The sequence below is a fragment of the Castanea sativa genome, chromosome 11 (assembly GCF_040712315.1).
Source record: "Castanea sativa cultivar Marrone di Chiusa Pesio chromosome 11, ASM4071231v1".
Classification (NCBI taxonomy): domain Eukaryota; kingdom Viridiplantae; phylum Streptophyta; class Magnoliopsida; order Fagales; family Fagaceae; genus Castanea; species Castanea sativa.
The window spans coordinates 5,174,787-5,187,510 of record NC_134023.1 but is presented as its reverse complement, the minus strand read 5'-3'; the positions used below and the strand labels follow the sequence as shown (position 1 = coordinate 5,187,510).

Here is a 12,724-nt window from a genome sequence, read left to right as displayed (position 1 = left end):
ATCTGGGTCCACCAGCCTGATAATCTGGACGTCGATAATAGTTTACTAGATCTAAATCTTAGCTGTTGGATTCTGATCTAGTGGTGGCGGTGCGAAAAATCAGCATCACGCACGTAGCGGACAACAAGAAGGAACATTAATGCAGCCACGGTGAGCCCTTCCTCGGAGTTGAGGAACCCGAATAGGAACATGTTCCTCAAGGGCCCAGTTCGTTTGCTCTAGCTGAAGGTGGGGCAGAAGAGGGGTGAGGTCAAGAAATGAGGGTTAGGAGACTTAGAAAAATTTTGTAGAAAAGGGCTTAGGACTCGATAACTGGCTCCTCTTTTTTTTAATTGGGCTTTGACTTGTAATTCCTCATTCTCTGATTAATGACAAGTATTTTTCCTCTCCTTATGACAAGTGTTCTATTTTTTTACTTTGTTTTTCCTTTGTTGGTATGATGAAAGTACGATTTACTGTGGTCATTGATCTGAAGAACTCAAATCAACCTGGAACTTCTTAAAATTAACTTCCTTGAGGCAAGTAATCCGAAGAGTCGAATCTAGCTGAAGTCCTACTCAAAACTTTTTGTAGAAGTTAATTTACCATTTAATTTTCTTTTGTAAGAGTTAATTTACCCAAGGCAAGTGACCCGAAGAGTCAAACCTTACCGAGGTTCTATTCAACCATTTTAAAAAAAATTCATTTACCCAAGGCAAATGACTCGCGGAGTCCAACCTTGCCGAAGTTCTGTTCAACCATTTTTAAAAATTAATAGAGAGGCTGGCCCTTGTGACCCAAGTCTAAGTACCCATCATAATAGACATAGTAGTAAGAAAGCGTAGAAAAGACAAGAACTTAAATCAAGTCAAAAATATGAATATAATTAGCTCCTTTTATTAATAATAGTATCTACGCAAGTTATTTACATTACATGGTCGAAGGAGTGGGTTTTCATCTAAGTCCTCCAAGTGATAAGTCATTGTCCTAGCCATTGATGTGACCTAATAGGGCTCTTCCTAGTTGGGGCCCAACTTCCCTCATGTAGGGTTCTTCATGTTTCTCACAACTTTTCTTAGGACCAAATCCTTAGGCACAAAGGCTCTCGTCCTGATGCCTTTATCATACCTGTAAACACTGCATTTTGTACCCCTTACGACTCAAACCCTCGTTCCCTAATGATGCTCAAACTCTAAGGACTAAAGCTAGTTTGGAGCCCAATCAGATGTCAAATTGACTTAAGGAGTGTTAAAGTGGAAAATATAACCTTTTAAATAAGGAAAAATCTATTTTTGGAAATAAATTGACCATAGAGACCCTCAGCCCACATACGTGGGCAACGACTTGCGTACATGGACCAAAGCATGCGTACATAGGCACAATCCTGCATACGCAGCTAGGGTTTCAGAAACATAAAAAATGCAAGTTTTCTGCAATAATGGCTAAGGTTTGGAATGAATTCCACATCATCTAGAAGTCGGTTCAAACTCCATTTTTCCACTATGTAAAACCTTAAATGGTACATTTTCAAAACACATAATAATCTCACGGAAAAAACCTAAGATTCACTAGAAAATAGTGAATCAAAAGAAAGTTTTTCACAAACACCCTCAAGTCAATTTTATTTGATTAGAACCTTTTTTGGCCGTAATCTTTGAGTTCAAGATTACTAATCACATGTTTATTGAATATGATAGATTTGACTGAGGGGAACAGCCAAAATCAAAGTTTGGAAACTCCTTTTTAAGGTATCAAGCTTCAACCTTTTTTTTTTTTTCTTTTTAGCTTTTCTTTCTACGTTTTAATCTTATTTTTTTGCTTAGTTTATGTTTATGTATGTTTGCTTAGGTTAGTTTTATAGTTCTTTTTATGTCATGAGCATGTGTGGGCAAATTAAACCCTACGTATACAGGCCTCTTGCTACATACACAAGCACTTGCCCAAAAACCCTAATTTCTTATGTTGTTTGGTTTGCTTGTTTCACATGTTTTACCTCTGCTTAAGCCCATTTCACATGTTTATAAGTACATGAGTCTCTATTATGTATGCTTGCTTATTCTTAATATGTTTAAATTAGGGTTTTATGTTCATGTATTGTTTAAATACCATGTCATTCATTCACATGTCCATGCATCAATGCCATAGGTGATGTGTTGCTGAAAGGTAATTAAAAGTAAGTTATGCATTGTTATGAACATGCATTGGATGGTGTATGTTGTTGAGTGTTTGTTTTGTATCTTTCAATTCCAATCATATGCTTTATATGATTTTGTGATTGTCATGATATGTTTGCTACCATGTTTGGGGTTTTTGCCTTATTTTAGATATATGATAGGGTTTTCACATGTTAGATGAATGCTAGGGTTTGCATATGTGTGTGGTTTGGCTTCTTTTTGCTTTATGGATAAATAAATGTGTGCTTTGGGATAATCATGCCATGATTGTATGTTTAGATGCATGCTAGTATGTGTGTGTGTGAGTTTAAGACCCAAGTATTAAAAGTGTTTTTAATGAAGTTAAGACGTAAGACATAATGATGGGAGGCTAACCTTAGGGTTGGACGATCTTAGGTGCCTAATACCTTCTGAATAGCATACCCAAACTCTGAACTCATACTTTGATAGTAAGATTAAAGGTCCCTCCTCGAAAGGACGCTATATATATGGTTCTTAAACCATTGCAAAAATTAGGTGGCGACTCCGAGACCCCTTATGTCCACAGTGGCAACTTCGCTGGGGATAATAAGTTTAATTCCTATGTGTCTTATTTCATAACTCTAATAAAAACTATTTTAATACTTGTTTGCACACACATCACTTATTTTCTTTTGTCCCTTAACCTCGATTGGTGATGAGTGGGAAGATGGAAGGCTCCATTTGAGCCCAAATCTTCCGGAGTTCATCCCCCCAACTCACAATCGATGTCTTCACCTATAATGGGCTTTGAGTACGTTAAAGGTTTGCTACCAATCCACTACGGGTCCATTTAGGCCCTCGGTTGGAATCGTAGCCCACCTAGTTGTGAGTGACCTACTTATCTATCCCTTTAGCCTTAGGGAGCCTACCCACACTAGAGAGATCCTAGACCCTATTACAAAGGAGACCATTTATATCTCTTGTTTATTCAACCATATATCATGTGTTCACCTAATTCTAAAGAACAAATAAAAGATATAAAATGGAAGGGATGACTTTAAAGTTATGGTATACCCTAAGATGTTATGGGATAACAGGAAAGAAGTTCTCACATATAAGAGGTTTGCCCCTAAATCTAAAGGTATATCTTAACTTGAAAGGTTCATAAGACCATGGCTTAATTGCTATCATAAGCCCACGTGGAAAAAACCCTTTTGAAAAAGAGGACTTTGGGCCTAAGGTGACAAATATGCTATGGACTTAGCATCAAAAATCCTACAAAGCCAATATAAAATTCCCTATCTTGGGCCTCCTTGTTGTATACCTAGGCCCAAAATGATGAGAACTTCATAGACTTTGAGAGGAAGGCTACAATATATTCTAGCTAAATGGCTATTTTCAAAACAAAAAAGAAAAGAATGAAAATAATAATAAAAATGTAAAGCCCAAAAGGTGATGAATACATTGTAAGCTCATGTTTAAGGCAAAGGGTTGAAAATTTCTAAGTATATTATAATGAAAGCCCATGAAAGTAAGATGAGAGCTTTATTATAAATGGACCAAAGTCCAATGAAACAAGGCGTGAAAATCCACGAGAGGGAAATGAGTGATATTGTAATTGGACCTTCATTAAAATGAACTTAAGAATTATCTAAAGACATCTTAAAAGTTAAAAATCTTTAATTGGGACATGAACTTAATGAAAATAAGACTTCTTTTCAGATATCGCTCCAATCCAAGTCCAATGGAAGGCAAGACATTCAAAGGGAAGACCCTTCAAGAGGGAAAGATGGACGCTTCAAGTGAGAAGGTCCTCATGCAAAAGATGCTCTAGTATACAGAGGCGCAAGTTGAAGTCCTTAAGAAGATAATAAGTCACATCTCCGAGATCAAAAAAAAGGAAGCTGAAAAAACAAGGCTAATCACTTAACTCTTAGGTGGAAGAGTCTCTCGTTGACGGAAGTGGAGGAATCAAAGGTAGACTTAACGAGGGATAAGAAGAAGATGGGGCTTGTTTTGGCTGCGAAATTCTTCACACGGAGGAATGTAAACATTGAGGCGGTGACTAAGACATTCCGTCCAATATGGCGTACCAGGGGAAAGTTCGAGGTGAGTGATGGAAAAGACAACGTGGTACTGGTAGCTTTTGAGCTAGAAGTGGATGCGGAGAAAGTCATTCAAGGGCAGCCATAGGTGTTTGATCGTCACCTTGTTGCCTTGCAGCGATACTACAGCTCGATACCAGTTCATAATTTAGTTTTTAAGACGACTATTTTCTGGGTTCAAATTCACAATCTCCCTTTCTCGCTGTTAACGGTGGAGACGGCGCTCACCATCGAAGAAACAATTAGGCAAGTGATTCGGCCAAAGGATACTGGTGAAATGAAAGGTGGTAGTTTCATACAGGTTTGAGTTGAAGATATTACAAAGCCTTTATGCAGAGGACGGAAAATCTCATGGGATCAGTCATGTGAGGGTTGGGCAGCAATTATGTATGAACGTTTATCAAACATATGCTACTAGTGTGGGCTTGTCTTTCATGATGATAAAGATTGTGTGTTGTGGCTAGGTAGCAGAGGTACACTACAGGTCAAGGAACAACAGTTTGGACCTTGGATCAGGGCCCCTAAGCCAGGCCAAGAAGACAATTGTTAAGGTACAGGGCAATGAGCAATCAAGGAGGGCAACACCACAATTGTAGGTATCCAATGTTGCGCAAACAGAGGAGGTAGTGAAGGAAAGTTTAGGGAGGTCTGCAGAAACTGCCCCAGGAACAAGAACGACGGTGTCAGGTCAATAGGCAGCGACGCCGATGGAAGAAAACGGCGAAAGGGCAGTGTCAGGGGATGGCGGAGTAACATATGAAGAGGAATCACGGATTTCGAGGAAGCATATCCCGAATTTTGAGGAAATATTAAAGGATATTGATGGCGCTATCCATAATAACTATATGGGTTCAAATTCAAATATCTCTGATCTCGTAATACAAGGAAATCAAATTGTCATTAGTTGCAACCTAATAGATATCGAAATCATGGAAGATGATCCTAGTTGGGACAATTAGATGCCGGAATCAAAGGTTAATCAGATGGAAAGAAATAGTGGCGCCAAACACTCTGTAGTAGAATTTAATATGGGCTGGGCTGATACAGGCTTGAGTGGGGCTGATAATAAAAGTAGGCTCACTAAAAGTAGGGGTAAAAGGAAGCCAAAACTAAAGCCCAAAAGTGGGTTCGTGGTGTTACAAGGTAAAGTCTTACCTACCGTGGGTAAGAGCCCAAAGCAAGGTACGTGGATTAGAAAGGCAACACGAAGGCCGGACGTTCGTGCAAGCCCATCTCTAGAAGTTGAGATTGGTTTGAAAAGAAAAACAGAGGCTTTGAATAGAGCAGTAGCAAACGAGGTGTTTCAGGAAAAAAAGAAGAAGTTGGCTAATGAAAATATTGACACAAGAGCGGTGAAGGTTGTTGGGCAACCCCGCCGAGACCAATGAGTCTCTTAAACTGGAAATGTCGGGGGCTTGGGAACCTCCAGACAATTAAAGCCTTGGAAAAGGTAGTGAATAAAGAAGATCCCAATATCATCTTCTTGATGGAGACAAAGTCAAACAGAGAATAGATGGAACAAGTAAAGGATCGGTGCAAAATGAAATATGGGCTTATAGTCTCCAGCAACGGAAGCAAGGGTGGTCTAGCCATGTTGTGGAAGGATGGGATTAAGGTGGATGTGAAGACTTTTTCTCAGGATCATTTAGATGCATGGGTTGAAGGGGGATTGGATGTGGGCTGCTAGCATCTCACGGGGTTCTATAGCAATCCCGACACAGCAAAAAGACCAGAGTCTTGGGCCAAATTAAAATCTCTTAGAGGTGCGTCATTGTTGCCATGGCATGCAATCGGTGATTTCAATGAAATCACGGATCTCACAGAGAAGGAAGGAGGCAGTGAAAGACCAAGAAGATAGATTGAAAACTTCATCGATGCCATAAATTAGTGTGGTTTTCGAGATGTAGGCTTTATAGGTCCGAAGTACACTTGGTTGTATCAGAAGTCAGATGGAACATAAATCCGTGAGAGGCTTGATAGGGCGTTGGCTACTAAGGAGTGGATAGACCTGTTTCCCGCTGCAAAACTTCATCACTTATCTACATCGGCGTCGGATCACTCATCTCTTTCACTTCATTTGGTGCAGAAAAAGAAGCGGAAGAAAGTAAAGAAAATATTTAAATTTGAGTCCATGTGGTTGAAAGATGATAGGTGTGAGGAAATTGTAAGGGTTGCATGGGAAGAGGGATTACAATCAAGCATAGATGGGGTATTAAGAAGCTGCTCAGAACGTTGCAGATCTAATTTAGACGCATGGAATAAGGCGGAATTTGGTCACGTGGGTAGGAAAATATCTGAACTTCAAAACAGGTTGGAGTGGTTGCAATTACAACCAACTAGTCCGGACATGATTCATGCTATGAGAAATATAAGAGTGGACCTGAATTGTTGGTTAGAGAAAAAAGATGAGATGTGGCGTCAAAGGTCACGACTTAATTGGTTTCAAGAAGGTGACAGAAATACTAGTTTCTTTCATGCAAAAGCTTCAGCAAGATTCAAAAAGAATTACATTGAAGGTTTGTTTGATGACCATGGGACTTGGCAGGAAGATGAAACCAAGATCAAAGAAGTGGTGGTGGATTATTACAACAAGCTCTTCACTTCAAACAGTCCAATATAACTTTACCGAACTCCTAGATGTCATCCAACCAAAAGTATCAACTACCATTAATGAAGAACTCACCTGAACTTTCACAGCTCATGAAGTTAGAGTGGCCCTGAAGCAGATGTACCCCCTCAAAGTCCTAGGTCTTGATGGCATGCCCCCTATTTTTTTTCCAGCATTTTTGGACTACATGTGGTGGGGTAGTCACAACTACGGTTTTGGATTTCCTCAATAATAGTATGTTACCTCCTAATTTTAATGAAACTCATATTGTACTTATCCCAAAAATAAAAGAGCCAAAAACAATTTCTGATTATAGGTCTATTAGCCTATGTAATGTGACCTACAAGATTGCCTCAAAAGCCATAGCAAACATATTAAAAAAATTCCTTCCATCCATTATCAGTTTAACCCAAAGTGGTTTTGTGCACGGAAGATTAATCATTGACAATGTTTTAGTAGCTTTTGAGACCATGCATCATATTAGTCAGAAAAAGGGGGGTGGTGTGGGTGAGATGGCTGTAAAATTAGATATGAGCAAAGCCTATGAGAGGGAGGAGTGGACATGTTTGGAAAGAATTATGGAAAAATTGGGCTTTGAGGATAAATGGAGGAAGTTGATTATGCTATGTGTTATTATAGTTACCTATGCCATAAGGATCAATGGTTACCCTGAGGGTCATATTATTCCTTCTAGGGGTATCCGCCAAGGAGACCCCCTATCACCTTATTTGTTTCTTTTGTATGCAGAAGGTTTGTCAGCAATGATTAAAGCTTCGGTATGCAATGGAAGCATGGAGGGGATTGCTATTTGCCGTGGTGGACCAAAGCTTTCCCATTTATTTTTTGCAGATGACAATCTCATTTTTTTCAAAGCAATAATAGCTGAATATGACGCTTTGTAAGGAATATTGGAAGCATATGAAAAAGTATCAAGTCAAAAACTGAACAGAGACAAAACATCCCTGTTTTTTAGCAGCAACACCCTTAAAGAGGTTCAAGAAGAGATAAAAGAAAGATTTGGTGTTCAAGTCATCAAGTAGCATGAAAAGCATCTAGGTTTGCCATCACTTGTGGGAAGGAATAAAAGGAACACATTTATTGATATAAAAGCGAAGCTTGGTAGGAAATTGGCCAGATGGAAGGAGAAGATGCTATCTAAATCTGGAAAAGAAGTCTTGATTAATGTAGCCGGACTCTCTTTGTGACGAGTTGACAGCTATGATCAGAAAGTTTTGGTGGGAACAAAGGAAGGACGAAAACAAGATCTCTTGGTTGAGTTGGGAGAAGATGCAAGGATGGGTTTCAAGAACTTAAAATTATTTAATTTGGCTTTATTGGCAAAGCAAGGATGGAGACTTCAAGTTGGCCAAGATTCTTTAGTGTATCGAGTTTTGAAAGCAAGATACTTCCCGAGATGTGATTTTATAAATGCTTCACTTGGCAATAATCCCTCGTATACATGGCGGAGCCTAATGGCAGTATAAAACTTAGTAAAAAAGGGACTGAGGTGGAGAGTTGGTAACGGGGCAAGTATTCGTATATGGGAGGACAAGTGGTTGTCGATTCCATCCACTTATAAAATAACATCTCCAAGGCTATTTTTGCAATCAGACACTCGAGTACAAGACTTGATAAATGAGGCCACTGCTGAATGGAAATCCACGGTCATTGATGCATTATTCTTACCCCACAAAGCTGATATCATTAAGAGCATACCCATTAGCTCTCGGTTGCCACCTGATAAGCTTATTTGGACGAAGACTAGGAGTGGTTTGTTCACAGTAAGCAGTGCCTATCACCTTGCAATGAATCAGGTCTTTTCATCTAATAGAGGCACGAGCTCTGATAACAACACCCACAAACGGTTTTGGAAGAAGATATCGAGTATTCTCTGTTGGGGTCTATGCCCTAAAAATCCAATTTATTGGCATGTTATAAATAATTAAATTGTTTAATTATATGAGACTATTTATAAATGAACTAACGGGACATTATCATAGTCCATGAGATGCATTGTATGTGATTTATGTGAAAAGTCACAAAATATAAATCACAAGTTCTTTGTAAACTCAAAATGTAGTTCGTAGTCAGTGATGAAATTGGGCATTTCATTTGCGAAGACTATAACACATCAACTAAGATGATTTGTTTTGATCATGAAAGTGGAGATTTCTAGTTGATGTGTTGATGTGTCTTAAGAGTTAAGACATATTGAACTGGACTACTGTGAGATTAATTATTCAATCAACAACTGTCACCCGAATAATTAATCTCACAACTTCTAATTTCATAGACTCTCAATCCTGAGAGGGTAGTGGACCTGATTATGAAATGTAGGTTACTTTGATATATCAGGAGTGAGATCTAATAGTCACAGTCAAAACCTCAGTATGTTGGGTAACCACACGTAGTGTTGAGGGAAAACATATTCTCAAGATGGAATCCATAATCTCTTTTTATAGAGACACGAAATATCCCCTTGAGATAAGTTTACTGGGAACTGGTTATTCAGGGCACCCACTTTAGTAAGGAGTTACTAAAACTTATATTTATTGAAATTGGATTTCAATAAACGTGAATAACTAAAAGATTAAACCAGGTACTCAAGGATAAACTAGTTGTTTACAAAGTGACAGTTTATTATGACTTTGTTCACTATGGATATTTTATGGAGGGGTCAAATGATATTATTTGAGTCTTGGGATATAATTTATTAATAAGGCTTAGAGTACAATTATATTTATATAGTGGTATTAAATATAATTAATGGTAACGTTCAACTTGTTAAGAGTTGACAGAAAAGCTCAAGGCCCATTGGAGTGAGTGTCTTATTGGTCTATTTTGGTCCCACTTCAAACCACACGCTAAAGCTCAATTGGAAAGACCTAATAGGCCAGCCCAATTAGATAATTAGTTAGTTATAAAGGGAGAAACATTCAGAATTTTTTATCAAGAAAAAGAAAGACATCATTGTGAAATGGTGTGTATGTGTGAGTGAAACCACTCAATTATTCTTCCTTATAAACTGATTGAGAAACCACACTTCTTGGACTTAAAGTGGAATTGGAGTGAAGATTAAAAGTGTTCCCAAGTACTTTTAATATTTTGTTTTGAATTTCACTGCACCAAGGTACGCTATCTTGTTCTTAAATTCTGAAATTTACATTGTGCATATTATCAATCATGAATGAAATAGATCTATGTTTGTTACTTCCGCTGTGTGTTTTGTATGAGATACAAAACCAAATTTTCCAACAATTGGTATCAGAGCCAGGTTTTCATCTCGTGCTTGTATAACATGTGATTGAGTTTTAGAATCAAAGAAATCTTTTTCATGCTTTAATGGTGCTGTATTCATGAAGTTTGATATGGCCAAAGGTTGAATCCATATGATATAAGTTTGATATGGCAAAAGGTTGAATCTGTATGTTATAATATGGAATTAATCTATAATCTATAAGGATTCAATAGACCAATTCCATGTTATTGCATCAAGGCAATAACTGTCATGTGCGTGAAACGAGTCTTAATGGTTATTGCATATATATGGTTATGGAATGTTAATGTAATAACTATTAAGTGGCCAATGATTATAATGTAATGGTGCCGAGTCTTATTGGTTATTGCATGATATATAGTTATTGTTATAACCGTCCAGTGTGTGAATCAAGTTATTGCACCACTTGGATTCTAATTGTACTGTTTGGCTTATTATACCGCTTGGCCATCATGCATTTGCATTATTATATAATGTAATAATCATACGGATTGGATCTTGGACTTTGTTTTGCACTGCTAGAATCCTTCATTGCATGGCTTGGATGTTAATGCACCGCTTGGATATAAATATATATAAGGCTTGCATGGTTTGATTATTATAAACATGTTATATGTGCCTTGGATGTATAGAATGCTTTATATACAATTTACATTGAATCCGTATATTATTTGATATATATATATATATGGGTTTATATTACATAAATTGGGTTTATATGCAAATTTTTTATAAAAGATTCATCGTATTGTTGCTTGCCTTGGTTTATGTATTTATACATATTAATGCTAGGATTATGAAATTTATTCCTGATGAGATTATAATTATGTTTTCAAAGTATCTAACATTATTAGGGTTCTTGATAATCATCTTGAAAACCTTAATGTTTGATCTGTAAATCTTCGTTGATAAAATCAAAAGGTGTTTTTGATGGAAGAACAATGAAGATGTCAAAAACGGTTACTTGAAAATTCTTGAAAAATTCAATTTTGCGAGTTTCGATTAATCGAGAATTCCTTTCGATTGATCGAATGTATTTTTCGATTGATCGAAGAGGAATCGAGGACCGATCAAGTTAGGTAGAAACTTTATGATGAAATTCTTCATTGTCTCAATCGATCGAGAATTCTTTTCGACCGATCAAATGTTAATTTTGATCGATTGAACAGGAATCGAGAATCAATTGAACGAGGCAGAAGCTTTGTGATGAGTTTCTTCAATTTTCAATCGATCAAGTAATAGGTTCGACCGATCGAAGGCACTGAATTTTGAATTTTCACTTGTTTTTTACTAAGTGTTAAAACTTTAATAAAAAGCAAGGTTGTGTGATTAATTTTATAGTCCTATAAAGTTAAGGATATACGTTAATCATTATCTAACTAAAAGACCTAATAAGATCAAAGATGTTAGTTAAATAGAACTCTTAGTCCGTAATTTATTTTAATTAGAGGTTTTTAATGAGATTAAAATTCTAATTAAAAGGTATATAATTTCTAATGAGATTAGAATCTTTTATTTAGTAAATTAAGGATAGAGTTCTATGTAACTAATTTTTTTTTATTCATTAGTGTTTAAGGAATCCTAAATAGTTTAGGACTTCCATTTTAGTTAGTGATTCTAATGAGATTAGAGTCTTCAATAAGTGCAAGGTTATTAGTTGTGATGAGATCACAATTATTTAAGAAAAACCCAAATAACGAGTGGGAGTGCTGAAATGACCCTTTTGTTAAGTTTATTGTAATGTGAATAGATACCTTGTCTTGACTTCGAGTCTTGCATTCCAAGCGGAGGGTATTTACTTCACGGATTACATGATTAAACTTCTTTGTGATTGCGCGAATGTTCGTTACGCTATTGTGACTGACTTAGTAACATCACATTGAATTTAAACGATTAAACACATTTGATGTGTAAGGTTAAAATTGTGATAAGATCACAATGATTTCAATACAATCCACTTATTCTAAAATTTTTAGTGGGAGAGAGATTCAAGGGTTGGATCTCACGACCTACATTGTCGGTTCATAGCGGTGTAGGGTAAACATCTCGTCTTAGCCTCGAGCCTTGCGTTCCATGCGAAGGATGTTTATTTCATGGTACTACAAGATTGAACTTCTCGGTTTATAGTGGTGTGGGGCAAGCACCTCGTCTTGGCCTCGAGCCTTGTGTTCCATGCGGAGGGTGTTTTGCATCATGGTACCACAAGATTAAACCTTACAAGGGTAGAGTTATGTGGCTACACATGGGTCTAGGCAATGGTATACACTAGACTAAGTTTGATAGTATTCTCTATGCTGAGTTCTTGCTATTATTACTTAGAGGCTAAAGGAAGAGCGGTAAATTATTTTTGTTTGGTAAGGGTTATCATGATAGCATTAATAATAAGAGTAATTCTCACCTGATCATAGTGGTTGATATTCACTCTATGCTGAGGAATATTAATTGTAGGATTAGGTTGTCATTGCAACTAGTATAGTATGGTTTTCGAGTTCCACATTATATGGTTAAGGATGCAAAATATAATGTCCTTGTAATTATGTTCATAGTCTCAAAATAAAGTTGTCATGAATTGTTGTTCTCTAAATACTATTTTAATAGAATCACATTAACAAAGAAATAA

The 12,724-nt window shown here is 37.0% G+C and overlaps 1 pseudogene; it reads left to right on the top strand.

Moving 5' to 3' along the window:
- LOC142615938 (beta-amyrin 28-monooxygenase-like) overlaps positions 1-12,724 on the top strand; it is a 61,901-nt pseudogene that overhangs the window by 34,586 nt on the left and 14,591 nt on the right.